The sequence below is a fragment of the Sorex fumeus genome, unplaced genomic scaffold (genome assembly GCF_029834395.1).
Source record: "Sorex fumeus unplaced genomic scaffold, SorFum_2.1 ptg000015l, whole genome shotgun sequence".
In the NCBI taxonomy this organism is placed as follows: domain Eukaryota; kingdom Metazoa; phylum Chordata; class Mammalia; order Eulipotyphla; family Soricidae; genus Sorex; species Sorex fumeus.
This window is the reverse complement of record NW_026606072.1, coordinates 9,889,364-9,902,075: the sequence shown is the minus strand read 5'-3', so window position 1 is coordinate 9,902,075 and position 12,712 is coordinate 9,889,364. Positions and strand designations below refer to the sequence as shown.

The window sequence follows — 12,712 nt, the reverse complement described above, 5'->3', positions numbered from 1 at the left end:
CAGTGGATGCCTGGATCAGGAAATTACATGGACACTTGAGATTTTCACATCTGGCTGAGAACCAAAGAACAACCCCATATTGAAAGACGCCCCTATGCTACTCACCCCACCTTATGACCCCCCATGCAAAATTTCCACAAAAGGAGCAGAAAATGAATATGAACTAGAAAAGACTTTCATCCAACGTGGGGCCTTAGGCTGAGCTGGACAGGCCATAAAGGGGAAACAAGCTACTGGAATAGTAGAATATCAATGCTTTTCTCAGGGAGCGGCAGGGCTCAGTTTTTCACTTAAAACACTGAATTAAAGAGCCATCCTATAGAAACTTGACTAGAAGGCAACAGAAAGAGATGGGAGGAAGCAAACAAAACAAAACATGTCTCTTCCTAAATAGCGTCTTTGGGACCAGGCATCCTTATGGGTTGTCAGTGTAAGTTTTTGAAAGGCCTAGGAATGTAAATATCTCAAACTCACAAAGAAATTTAGTTGGTGGCCTTGCTAGACATACGGAACCCCAAGTTTGGCCATACCTTAAACCCTTCAGTTTCATGAACAGATCAACACACCTTGGATACCTCTTTTCTTGGAGAAAATAAGTTCCTGGGGAAACAAAGAAGGTGTCCATGTCTAGTGCCTCTAGAGAGACAAGTTCAGACTGGTTTAAAAAGAACTTACTGAACTACCTTTGGGAAAGGTATCATTGTTCCTGACGACTAATGGCGTCACTTTAAAGTTCAGCTATTATATTTCCATATAATTGTACTACTTACAAGCCATTCAGGCTAGCTATCATCACACTTGGTGCTTCTTGGGTCCATCTACTGGCCTCATTTTCATTACAGTAGATACTTGACAAAATTCAATAGCCCTTCTTGCTATCCCTAATCAAGCTGAAATGATGAACAGGAATTCTTGCTTTCATAGGGAATGAAATGGTGGGTCCTTCAGTAGTGACTGAATAATTCTGAAGAGGTGTAAGATGACTGCTGGTTTATCCCTTCATTTCTAGAAGACTGGATGGCTATAGTTTTTACCATATGATTTATGTTCTGAAAAAATTTTCAAAAAACACAAGTGTCCATGAACCAAGCATCTTCCTATGTCTAAATAGCAATGTGTATACATTGTGTATGTGTATGCATACATCAGATCCTCCCTGACACACTACCTCATGGCATAACTGTTGGGATCCAGTGACTCACTTTTGTTAACCATGAGTCATAGTTGATATAATGTTCATATTTTAAATTCCCAACGTGAAATTCTCTGGGATAATGGCTTTGTGTCATTCTCAACTACTTTGCAAATGTGAATCACTAAGTAACTCTCCTTACGTCCTTCACTTTCAAGTGAACAGGCTTATATAACCACAGTTTGAAACCTCCAACAGTAATGCAGAAAAGGACTGCAAAACCAAATATATTACATATTTAGATATTTTAAAAATATTTTAATGTAGAAAAAACACTGTATATAGTGTTCATTTTACGATCCATTTCCAACACACTTGTGTAAAATTGAGAAAAACAAGCAACCTCTGGCTCATGCTCTCATACTATAGGACTGTTTCAGTGTCTTGCAACTTCCAGCCCTCCCTCCCTCTTTCTCTGTCTCTCTTCCTTCCTAACAGAATAAGGGATATGATCAGGTTTTGCATTCCACAGAAAGGCACTTTCTTTAGTTTAGAATCCTTCAAACATCTCTGAGACTTGACAAATGCCAGAAACAAATAAATTTTGCTTGACATGAAGAATTCCCAAACATCTGAAAGCTATAACCTGCATATGAATTCCACCTATCCCCCACCCCACAAGAGGAAACTGATTGTTACAAAAGAAACTGAGTATAACAATTTCTTTTGTTAAACATAGATAGCTACATAAAACAATATTCATAAGACCAACCAGACAATCAAATGAACCGGAATCTCCTACAGCATAATTTAATCAGAAACCTGTTTACACATCCCAATAGCAGAAGAGGTTCTTAAAACTGACATTCTTCTAAGAGGTGATGAGAACAGTTCCCGTAGGGACCTCAGTTCTAATGTTCTGACTAGGAGTGGGAAGAGTAAAGAAGATTAAGAAATATGACTAGATTTGATGAAAGCTAATAGCTTCCTTAGAGACCAAGGTTCCCCTTTCACGATTGCTGGCTGTGTAGGAAGATGCTGAAAGCATTTCCCTTTGTTTGCCCCCAGTGAACTCTCTTCAGAGCCATCCCAAGCCCAGACCAACGGATATCCTGTTTGAGTTCACCAAAAGCTGCCTTCTTTGGCTTTGCTGAGCTCTACATGACAGCAAGTTTCAAGGTGAGATGATCCTTCTTTATTAGCTTCCAGTGGCGATTAATATATCAAGAGAACAGAGTGCCAACACACACGTGTCAAACTTTAGTGTAATCTTTCGAGGATGTGCCGGATCTGAGCACGGAAGTTCCCTTCCCAATATAAGATTTGAAGGGGGCATCACACAGAGTCCAGAGAAATCTACCAAATTGTCTTAGCCTATTTAGTTTTTAACATGTGCAATAGTTTCCTAGGGAAAAATCTCTCTCTAAATTTCTAATGATATTTATGCATTCTTTGGCTACAGACTCATGGCAAGAGTTCCAGTGGGGGTGAGGTGGAGGTGGAGAGAAAGACTTTCTATTTTTACAAAATGCAACCCCACACACCATTTCCAATCTCGAAGCCTGAGACATTTTGCCTACTCCTCTTTCCTCAGGAGAGAGCAAGCCAGTTGAAAAGTAGTGTGATCCAGCTGGCGTGAGTTTTAACTCTGTGATGCAGCAGACGAGGCCTCCAAATTGCAGTGAAGCCTCTGATATACTGACTTTTGTTCGTTGACTATAAAATAGTCTATAAACACATGAGAAGAGATGGAAATAAAAAGATAATATTTCTCCAACTTGTTAGAACAAACTCCAGGCAAAGAAAGCAATGAATTTTATTATCTTTCATATAAAATTAGCAAGTATTTTTTGAACTGTTAGTGTCTGAGAGCATTGGGAAAGGAACAGTAGAGAATATTAGAGCAATCAAAATCATGTTTCTTCACTTGAAGAGTTAGGCAAGATATACACATCATGCTGGCTTTTTCAAGTCTGACCTTAAAAATCCTTCAAACTGAAAGACTTAAGATTAGAACTAAATGACAAGTATAATTGTGAAAGATAAGAAGAGAGGATCTTTGTGAACAAGTATGATGTCTTACAGCTCAGGCAGATAGTGAAAATGTTCTGGGTCTGGCTTCTGATTACTTCAGGAGATAAATGAGAGCGCTGGTGAGACAGAAGATAAGCCAGAATGCAAAAGGGTAGACCTGGAATTTAAATGGGAGTCTTTAAAGTGGTACATACAGATGTTTGATTTTATAATGAGGCACATGTGAAACTTACATAATGTGATGCAGTGCTCAATAAAAATATGAAAAAGAATTATGAATATATAGGAATACCATTAGATTGGCAAGGGGAAATCACATTGAAAAAGCATTTTTTAAACTCATGTTATTCAGAAAGTCACTAAAAATTTTGGTATAGATACATCATGTGAAAAATAGATGCTTCTTAGAATATGTCTATTATTCATCCCTTTCTAATGTCATTGAAAAACACTGACCGCCTTCTCTAGATGGAATCCCGGTGACCATGAGCTTCTACAAGCATGGCTCTGGCATGCGGGTACCAGGACAATTTTTCTGAACTGCAATGGGGCCACCCTGGCTCCCAGGCAACCTCTGATTCCAGAAGTCACGCCCACAACTCGCCCCCCCCCCAGCGCCATCTTACAGCACACAGCAGCAAAGAAGAAAACCGGCTGGAGGGCCCCATGGCTCCCAGAGAATGCTCTGGGCCCCAAACAGAGCCAATATCACCGGTAGGTCCCAGATGGCCCCACCTTCTCCAGATGGAATCCCCGTGATCATGAGCTTCTACAAGCATGGATTTGGCATGCGAGTACCAGGACATTTTCTAATATGCAAAGTAATCAATGGAAAGTAAATCATCCAGCATTTCTCCCTGAAAATCAGGCTTGAATAGTTCTGGGAAAATCTGAGCAAAAGATAATGCCCAACCGAAACATATCTGGACTGTGTATTTAACTATGGTGCTATGCCACCCTGGGAGGGGAAGGGTGTCTGTCCCTCCGCCTGTCCCCCTCTGCGGCGGCAACATGGTGACCTGCATCCTTTAGAGCCTAATGAACAGCCAGGTATGTGACTGCACTGACAAGCCACGTGGGGTTTCATAGGACAGGGGGTAGAATCGGCCCTGCTCCCCGCCATGACAATGCTCTGGGTTGCCACCCTCAAACGCTTCCTCTGGCTTCTGACCGACCATGAACCCAGAGGCACACATAACAATCTTGGAACCCAGGGGCTTCTGGCAGTAATCCCTCTAGGTTTATTACTAAAATATTAGAAATCTAAATTCGCGTGGCCACTACTGTGGCCACACAACATCATGTGCTCTTCATAGTCAACATTAGAAAACAAATTTTCTAATGATGTCTGTGGCAGGTCTGAATATTGGGGGAAATTCCAAATAACAATGGTGGGTCTTTTGTCGTAACATTGAATGTGATCAACATATAGAGAGAGTAAAGTGGAAATCTGCCACAAAGGTGGGGGGTGCGTGGGATGGGGGTAGACTGGGGTTCTTGGTGGTGGAAAATGTGCTTTGGTGAAGGGACAGGTGTTTGATCATTGTATGACCGACTGAGACTTGAACTGAAAGGATTTGTTACTGTTCTCACGGTGAGTCGACAAATAAAAAAAAAGAAAAACACTGACATATTTGATGAAACATGATAAAAATATGTCTACAAAAATGACTATTTTAGAACATATATGAAAGACAGTCATATTTACAGAAAAAGAAATTGGGTATTAAGAAAGAGGTTTAGTGAGGAGTATATCATAGATACTTCATGTTCAAGATTATTATGGGACCTGATAAAATATTTAGTGGAAAATAGGAGACAAAAGATTCAGAGAGGAGTTATCATAGATTGCAGCAATTTCTACACCAGAATTTAATGTGTCTTCAAAGAATTTAATGTGAAGACTTAGGCTTTTTTGTGAAGAATCCCCCTCCCTCCAGTTATGTTCATTAAAAGTAATAAAAACATATTAAACCATTTAAGAGAAAATGTGTTCAAATGTGATATAGTAAAGACAAAATGAACCATTACCCAAAACCGCCTACTTGCATCCCTGACTTGTATCAGGTAGTTTCTAAGACAGTGGTTCAAAATATCTTCAAAAGAATTTTGTCAGCATATTAATTGAGAGGAGGAATAAGAGTGATAGATCTGGAGCCCATAGTCCAGTTAATGCAAGATAAAAAATGGAAGCTGTAAATTGATTAGAACTATGGTATCTCTCAGTTTTTGTTGTACTAGTCTAGCTATTCTAATGCTGAAAAAAGAACAAGAGCTGAATTAAAAATATCCACAGAATCAGAATTGCTTATCTGGTAAAAGCAGGACTCCAGGCAGGTAACTTAATCAGTATTTATCTTTGCATCTTGTTATCAATCACTAATGCAGTATCAGAACAGAATCTTGTTGCTTTCTTAGTGAAGCTTTTCAAAGAACTCAGCACTGAAAAAGAAATTAAAGGCCCTCCCGTTGATAGTCGATTTGCTCGAGCGGGCCCAGTAACGTCTCCATTGGAGACTTTGTTGTTACTGTGTTTGGCATATCAAATACTCTCGGTAGCTTGCCGGGCTCTCCGAGAGGGGCGGAGGAATCGAACTCGGGTCGGCCATGTTGGCCGCTTGTAAGGCAAACGCCCTACCGCTGTGCTATCAATAGCACAGTGGGTAGGGCATTCGCCTTACAAGCTGCGAACATGGCCGAAAAAGAAATATCTGAGTGAAAAGGGTATTTTGAATTACTTAGTCTGGTTAGCACTGGGCATGATTTAAACAGTTTGTGATTGGAGTTCTTCTTATGACCCACTTTTTATGGTAGTGGTAAAGGTAAAGGCCCTCCCGTTGATCGTCGATTTGCTCGAGCGGGCCCAGTAACGTCTCCATTGGAGACTTTGTTGTTACTGTGTCTGGCATATTGAATACTCTCGGTAGTTTGCCGGGCTCTCCGAGAGGGGCGGAGGAATCGAACTCGGGTCGGCCATGTTGGCCGCTTGTAAGGCGAACGCCCTACCCGCTGTGCTATCGCTCCAGCCCTGTGTGTCTATTTCTAGGTCACTCGAGCTCGAGCGGGCCCAGTAAACGTCTCCATTGGAGACTTTGTTGTTACTGTGTCTGGCATATCGAATACTCTTGGTAGCTTGCCGGGCTCTCCAAGAGGGGCGGAGGAATTGAACTCGGGTCGGCCACGTTGGCCGCTTGTAAGGCGAACGCCCTATCCGCTGTGCTATCACGGAGCAGCAGTAGGACGTTCGCCTTACAAGTGGCCAACGTGGCCGACCCGAGTTCGATTCCTCCGCCCCTCTCGGAGAGCCCGGCAAGCTACCGAGAGTATTTGATATGCCAGACACAGTAACAACAAAGTCTCCAATGGAGACGTTACTGGGCCCGCTCGAGCAAATCGACGATCAACGGGAGGGCCTTTACCTTTACCTTTCCATTAAGGAAGGAGAAAAATGTTACAGGCACTGTTGATATAAAGAGTTAAGTAAAATTCTTTCTTCTTGGAGATCCAAGCTGAGAATAAAAGGTTAAAAAATATCAATACCAGGAAGAGGAAAAAAAAGAAGAAAGAGAGTATAATTTGGGAATTATACTAAATTTCCAGTGATTATAAACAAATAATATATGCACGTACTTCTGCTTACCTACTCAGTTACCACCAGTTACCTCTCGTTATTGAAATATAGTTAATGTGGCTGAGGAATCAAATAAGCATCTGAATGCTTAATTTTAATATATTAAATATTCCAATGAAGTATTTAATTAAACATATTTAGAACAGGTTGTGTATGTGAATCTACTTTTTTCAACTGTACATTTTACAAAATCTAAATAAAGAGCAAGTATTTTTATTAAATATAGAGTATCAAAATTTAAATATGCTGTAAGTGACATTTGATGCAAATGATTTCAATAATGTATCTAAGTTGCTTAGATAAATAAACAATAACTTGTTGGGTTGCATAAAATGTTATCCAAGTCTAATACCCCAAATTAATGTGTCACACTTAAATACTGTAAAAAAGTTAATATATATAAAAACAAAAAACCTAATATACCCTAAAATTTTAATTTACATATTCATCACTGTATAGCAATATTGAACATGTTAAGATTTGTATATTTGTATTTGTAATCATAAGACAATTGTTATGGTGGATATATTTTTTGTAAAGAAACAAAATATATTTCTAATGACATAAGGTTAAGGTTATGTTTTAAGAGATTCATCAGGTGCAGAATTATAGTGACCAAAAAATTCACTGAAGATTTTGGCAGGTTTATATTTGCAGAATTTGTTTTCAGGATCTCAGTGTGTTCTATATATCTTTACAAGTTGAATGATTCACATTTCATATATCTGAGTCCAAAACAGTGATAAATTAACAGTTGTCTTTCTGAAACTGATAAAATATAGAGGCATACTTGACAACATTGCCAGTTTCTTTGGTGTAAATCGCTGCACTGAGGCCAACTCTAGCTACCAGGCTATCAAAGGTGGTTACTGAATTAGTGGGATCACAGGCCAGTTGGAATCAGGCCCAACAAACCACTATCTGGGGAAGTTAATGAATCTACCTTGGTTCCCTTCGAGGAATGAGGAACGAAAGGCAAAAATTAAGCAATTTGCTGACATGGATAGATAAGACTGTGCTACTGAGGGATTTGAAGACACCCTTTCCACTGTTAACTAACTCATTATATTCAGTTGCAAGCCATTGACAGATTATCTCCTCAACAATAGCCTTTAATGTATATGTTAAACTTGACCATCACTTAAAAGAGGGTGCATTCAGAATTTCTGGAATCAGGTACAAATCCTGGCTTTAGCAAACTTCAGTATACTTATAGCTAATATGGGGATGGTAATAATATTCCTCATTTTCATGGGAAAATCAGGAGAGAATTAAATGAAATGACTCTATTCAAAACAGTGGCATGTTCTCAGAATAAATACAGGTGTTATTTATTTATTGGACTCTTTCAAATAGTAGTAATAAGTAGATCAGGCTTTAATACTGTTTTCAGGAAGTAGATTGGGAGTGGGCTCCCCCCTTATTTATATATCTTGAATTGGAAGCATAGGACAATGGTAAAGAAAGAAGAAAATGTGATCATGGGCAGCCACAATATGTAAGACTGATTTCTTCATTTAAACACGCAAGTGAGACATGATTGTGTTGGGAAGGAAAATGATAAACATAATATGTGCTTCTTAGGGTAAGACAGGAATGTTGCCCATTTTTGATGGAGCATACAAGCAACTACATGCGTATTTTTGTTTAGGGCCAGTTGTGTGGGAAACAATTTCCCTCCAATCACAATCTTATTGACTATGATACTGATAGTGGCTTCAGATCATTTATTTTATAAATAGTGGATTTGCAGGGCTGAAAATTGAGCAGATAGATTATAATAATAAGAGGCTTGGCTTGAAGGTTGCCCTCTTCCTATGAGAATATGGAGAAGGCTGCTGAGTTAGAGAACTTTGGGTCACTAATTCTTCCCTTTTTGATGAATAAAAGAGCAGTGGCATTTCAACCTAATAATCTCACTCATTTGTGAAATAAAGAGACAAAACTAGGGAAGAGATAGAATCAAACTATGAGAAATCCCTGGCCTTATCCTAGAAACTGATGAACAGACTCGTAATGAAGATTGGAGTGAAGGTTAGAGTGCTGTATAGACACTGGTGGTGAGGTGTCTGTCAGTAACAATTTTAATATTTTACCTAATCTATAATTTTAAAAAAAGATGGGGCAACTCCTTAGTACTGCTCCTATCTTTGTTTGTATGGACAATCTGTTGAAAGTGGAGCTTCCTGTGAACATAGGGCATTTTGTTTGAGTTCCAACAGCACTTTGCAACATCTCACCACAACAATTAACCCTTTGGATGCTTACCAAACTATCCCAGCCTCGTTTTTATGGTGTGACCACTGATTTATGATGCAGGTACGACTCTTACATGAATGACAAAATCTACTGCAGAAAGTTTATTTGAACAATATGCACTTTCCCACATTCGCCTGTACAACATTGAATCTACTGTTACTTTTTTTTCAAAAACAATTTGAAAAGACCAAATGTCTTTCTGAATTTCTGCTCTATCTCTGTCTCCTCTCTCTCTCTCTCTCTCTCATTAACACATACAGTCTTTTTCAATTTTATATTTTAAAACTGTCATCGATCAAGTAGACCAAGAAGAATGCTTTAAACAAAGTTTAAGATGTTGGGAGCTTCTGTATGACTTTCACATGGGAGATAGTCAAGCTGTTGAAGGATAAATCTCATAGAGTCTTAAAATAAAAGAATTTATTAGATCTTTTCTTCTTTTCACATCCGAAACGGTGAAGTGGTTCTTTCAAGGTAAACAAGTTAGGAAACAGAGAGTAAAGCAATGAGGTTTGTTAGAAAAAGCTTTGCTAGAGAGTCAGCAATCTTGTGCACACTGGTGGCCAGCATTGCCTGCCATGACTACTCAGCAGGTGTCTCACCACCCTGGCATGGGCCATCACTGCACACCACTCCAGGATTCTGTGACAAGCCAGTAGTCCCATACTGAGCTAGGTAATGAACAACTGCCATCCACTAAGAATTGCTCGTGTGTGATGCCAGATTCCTTGTCCCTGTCCTGTCAGCTATAATCAAACAGGAAGCTGTATCTCAGTCACTATTGATACCCAGTGACTAGATTTGGACCAAATCTAATAGGTGCCTCATTTTGAGATGTGTGGAAGGGTGCAATTCTTTTGTATGTCAATATCATAAACTTTAACACTATGGTCATCGTGTTACCTAAACTATAATTTAAAATTAAATGAATTTAAAGAAATAAATTTTAAACCTGCACAAAGAATATTTGTACTGAGAAACTGTTCCAGCCGCCTATAAAACAGATTCAGCAAGACAGTGTCTCATTTTAAAATTGAGAAAATGAAAACTTAGTGGAGGTTAGAGAGGTTTTGAGTATCTCCCAAATTTAGACAAAATTTTCTGGCAGGTTTTGGAACTGTGCTTGATGTCTCCAAGGCCTGCCTTTGCCTTCCCATGCTTCTTAACTGTTCAGCTGGGCAGGGCAATGCCATGAATGAGTGAGTAGGGAGCCAATGAATCAGGGAAAAAATACAGAGAGAAGGAAAAAAAGGGAGAAGGAAATCTGGATATAAATTATGGGCAGAGGAAGACTAGACTGTATTCTGTCTAAGTCCCTGTTCATATGTTTTAATTTTCTTAATAATTCACAAATACTTACATAGCAGCTTCATTAGATATTGTATTGCTCAAAGAGTGAAATATTCATCTTCAGGCTTATGGTCTCCAAGAATACCTGGGCTACTTTTGGGCACATCACCAAGGGCCTATAAAATTTTACTTTCTGTGACATGGGACATCTACCTACCTTGGCTAAGTCTATATGTATAAATAATAAAGTCTATGTGACCAGATTGACTTGTTGCAAATCAATGTCTTATCTCCAGGAATTTAATAATATACTTCACTCTTCAGAAAGATCAAGAGGTGTTACAAGAGCTGTAACAGCTTGGATTTAAACCATTCATTGTTAATGCCTTCATTAGAAAATGTTCTCTACAAAAGTGCTATATAATAGAAGTACAATGCGAACCACAAACGGCAGCCTGATATAAAATTAAAAATTCCCTAGTACTGACATAAACAATAAATGGTAATAATACATAATATTTAACCCAATACTATATCTAACATATTATACTTTTGTTTAATAATAAATATAAATGAAGGTACTGGCAGAGGGACAAAGCCACGCGGGTTCCGGGGCCGAGATCTCCAAGCCTACTCGGATTGGGGCCGAGCATCCTCCACCCAGATCCTCCAAATTCCAGTAGGCGGGGGTCACACCCACCAACTGGCCCCCTGGCCCCGTGTAATCCCATCAACGGTCAAGACCCAGAGACTATAAAAACCAGCTCCTGGAAGAGAACAGTGCAGTCTCCTGCCCCTGCGCCTGGCTGTCCTCGCCGGGGCCCCTTGGAGGGGAGCGGGTTGAGCTTTCCTCCCTGCCCCGACCAGGGCTCCGGCAGCTGAAGACCTCCAGGACCAGCCTCCACCATGCTGAGACCACTCTCCGCACACATGAAGGTACTGGCAGAGGGACAAAGCCACACGGGTTCCGGGGCCAAGATCTCCAAGCCTACTTGGATTGGGGCCAAGCATCCTACACCCAGATCCTCCAAATTTCAGTAGGTGGGGGTCACACCCACCAACTGGCTCCCTGGTGCTGTGTAATCCCATCAACGGCCAAGACCCAGAGACTATAAAAACCAGCTCCCGGAAGAGAACAGTGCATTCGCGGCCTCGTGACATCTTATTATGACATTTTATTATCTCATTCCTACTTTGGACAAACTGGCAGGCTATCGAATGTAGCCTGCCCACACGGCAGAGTCTGGCAAACTCCCCATGGCGTACCCAATATGCCAAATACCAGTAACAATGATGGGTCTCATTCTCCTAAAGAGCCTTGAATATAATCTCAGGGCTAGGATGAAAGAGACGTTACTGGGGCCTGCTGGAGGCAATCGACGAATAACAGGATGATTTGTGATTTGTGAATAAATATAAAAACATTGAGGAAATATTTCACAGTGCTTTTGTATTCTGACTCTTTGAATCTGGTGTATATGTCACACTTGCAGTATGTGACAATCGACACTAGCGACATTTCAAGAGCTCAATGGCCACAGTTACAAGTGGTTAAGCTATTGAACTGTACAGTTCTACAAACACAGAGATCACCAAAGCCCAGAAAACAGCTCTTTGGCTAAAACAGAATGTATCTGTGTTTGTTACTACTCATCAGCAGACTAAGCCACTTAAATGTTTAGTGGGTTAAATCACTGTCAGTGGGCTATTTCCTCACACCTCTCCACCCCAGTGATCCACTGTGGGTGGAAGTAGCTCAGGTATAACTGGGGGTCATTTTTTATTTGCTTAAAGAAGGAAGGTTTCCACGGGGACACTAAATAATTTTGCTTCTTAAAAGGGGTGGTAGGTCAAACAATTTTGAGAACCTCGTTTTATATAGTTATTTTGCAAAGACTACTAATTTCTTCAACCCTACAAATACTTTTGTTATTGAAGCAAGAAGTAGGCTATCCCAGACTCTACTAACTATTATTTTTCAGTTAGTTACTGAGGACTATCTTGAATTACACCACAAACCTTTTGTTTGTGGCATAGAAGTTGAAATTCCAGCACTGGATTTCATTAGTTTTGGGTCCTTAAGTGAGTCACTTCTTGTTTTGGGGGGCACACCTAGCTATGTTCAGGGTTTACTCCTGGCTCTGTGCTCGGGGATTAGAGCTGGCAGCCTTGGGGAAGCTTATGTTGTGCCAGGGATTGAACCTGGGTTGACTGTGTGCAAGGCAAGCACTCTATTCACTGGAACATCATTCCAGTCCAGGTGATTCATTTCTTACTCTTGGATCCCTTATCTCTGAAACAGAAATGTTTCAGGTATATCAATAATTCTCAGCCTTGGCTGCATATTGGAATCATATAGAAATTTT

The 12,712-nt window shown here is 40.0% G+C and overlaps 1 protein-coding gene across 2 annotated transcripts in view; it reads right to left on the bottom strand.

Annotated features, from left to right (window-relative positions):
- Positions 1–12,712, bottom strand: part of GHR (growth hormone receptor) — a 305,006-nt gene that overhangs the window by 170,294 nt on the left and 122,000 nt on the right. The gene's annotated exons all lie outside the window — the stretch shown is intronic.